General features: G+C 49.9%; 2 long non-coding RNA genes across 2 annotated transcripts in view; one reads left to right on the top strand and one right to left on the bottom strand.

Annotated features, from left to right (window-relative positions):
- Window positions 1-501, bottom strand: part of LOC111745172 — a 39,034-nt gene extending 38,533 nt beyond the window's left edge. Inside the window, exon 1 of the long non-coding RNA XR_002782534.1 lies at window positions 139-501. This is a non-coding gene — a long non-coding RNA (uncharacterized LOC111745172). The remainder of the gene's footprint in view (window positions 1-138) is intronic.
- LOC111745173 lies at window positions 7-1,782 on the top strand. Its single transcript, XR_002782535.1, has 2 exons — window positions 7-245; window positions 499-1,782. It is a non-coding gene; the product is annotated as an uncharacterized LOC111745173 (long non-coding RNA).
- The last annotated feature ends 244 nt before the right edge of the window (window positions 1,783-2,026 follow it).

The following is a 2,026-nucleotide window of genomic DNA, read 5'->3' as shown; positions in this document are numbered from 1 at the left end:
GGGCCCCGAAGTCCGGATGGGGCAGCGGCGGGGAGCTGGGGTCGGGGCAGCTCTCGGCCTCCCGAAGCCGCGGGACCCGGCTGGCCGCGCTCCCGGCGCCGAGCGCGCACCCTCGCCGGGACACAGACGCACACTCACCCGACACACTCGCTCCTGCTTGCCGTCGGCGGAGAGTTGAAACAGCTGTGGGATTCGCCCAGGCGCTGGAAATGAGGGAGGGACGCGAGCCAGAACCGTGCGTGCGAGTATGTGTGCGCAACACACAAACGAAGGGGGGCATCTCTAATAAATCAATGATCGCAATAAAGTCAGGAGGATCATCGATCAGGTCCACTTGGCTGCGAACGAAGAGAATCTTTGCCTCTTTTCCACTTTTCCTTTTCTTCTCTCTCTGAGTGGAAGGAGCCAAGTGTTCCGCGGAGCTTGCGAGAGCCCGGGCCGGGCGCTCCCCTCGTAATGACACGTTAATAAATGTTTTCTTTTATCTGCTTTCACAAGGGCTCGCCTGGGTCTGCAAACACCGACCGCCTTTGCCGAAAGCCCCGCGCTTGCCTCTAGACACACTTGCCTTTGCACACGCGGGCTGGAGCCGGGCCCGCAGCTAGATCGCACGGTGAACCGCCCACGCGCCACGACCTGCACACGCGCCCAGGAAGCTCCCCGAGACATTAACTTGAGCTTAAGTGAAAATAGCTGCGTTTGCCCAGAAGTGGTCCGGGAACGGGAAAGAAAGGAGAAACGGGCTGCCTCTGAAAGAAGAGAAATTCGACTCAAGGTGGTGCTGTCTACCGCCGTTTCCACTGTCCCCTGAGCCACAGAAGAGGCCGGAGGGGGACGGGGCTGCAGACAGGGGTGGACAAAGAACCAGCAGAGAACCAACTAGTAGCTGCAGAAAACAGCTGTGTCGTTAAGGAGCAAGTGACTTTGCGGTAGTAAATTTACTGGCGGGCGGTAGTTACTTATTTAAATCTAATAATCTTACAAGGTAAGGAGTAGGATTATAGATATGGAGACAAAGTCACTGAGAGGTTATGTAAGTGACTCAAGGTCACAAAATTGTAAGTGGTGGACCTAGGACTCGAACCCAAGAAATTTGGGTCCAGAGTTATGTTCTTCATCCCAAGCCACTGTTACTTTTTCAGACCAAGATCTCTGTTCCCTGGTGGTGTCCTTTTTCATGCTAGTTAGGGTTGTCATGTTTAGTAAATAAAAATGGACAGTGGCCCATGAGGATGTTGTTACACTAAAAAATTCTTTGTTGTTTATGTGGAATGCGAATTGGGTGTCCTGACTCAGTGGAGGGCAGGGTGGGGTGGTGAGTTTGGGTCTAGACTCTCCCCACCATAATTTCCCTTACTCGCCCCACCCCCCCTCAATTAATTTAGTCTAAACAAATCAGAAGAATCTGGCGCTTTTCCAAGTTAAGATTTTGGTGCTCACCTTTGGCACCACTGGGCTTGCTGACCACCTGTTCATTTTGTTCCATTAGCCTTGGAACAAAACGTCAGGCTTACTTCGCCATCACAGACCAAAAAATAATGGGGACCCCTCCCCTTCTGCTGCATCTCTGTGGAAGGAAAGGCATGTTGCTGCATGGCCTCTAGTGTGGTGCTGCCTGGTAGACGTGTAAGATGGGCCATGTATGTAATTTAAAATTTTCTAGTAGTTGCAGTCAACAGTAAAAAGAAACAGGTGAAATTAATTTTAATAATATGGTTTATTTAAACTTGTGTATCCAAATATTGCATCAACATGTAACCAAGAAAAAAATTATTACTGAAATATTGTATTCTGTTTTTCTAATTCTTTGGAAGCTGGTGTGTATTTTATACTTACAACATTTCCCAATTCCGACCAACCACATGGGGCTGTGGGTTCCCATTCTGGATAACGCAGCTCTGGCAGATTGCATGGTCCACTGCTGAGTGTTTCCATCAGGTTACTGCATGTAATCAAGCCTCTTAACAGTGTTTCAAGAAAACTGAGAAAGGTAAAGGGATTGATCACGGGCACAAAGTCAGCAAGT

Source organism: Pteropus vampyrus, unplaced genomic scaffold (assembly GCF_000151845.1).
Source record: "Pteropus vampyrus isolate Shadow unplaced genomic scaffold, Pvam_2.0 Scaffold147, whole genome shotgun sequence".
NCBI lineage: Eukaryota > Metazoa > Chordata > Mammalia > Chiroptera > Pteropodidae > Pteropus > Pteropus vampyrus.
Note: the sequence above shows the minus strand (reverse complement) of the source record. Positions and strands in the feature narration are given on the sequence as shown.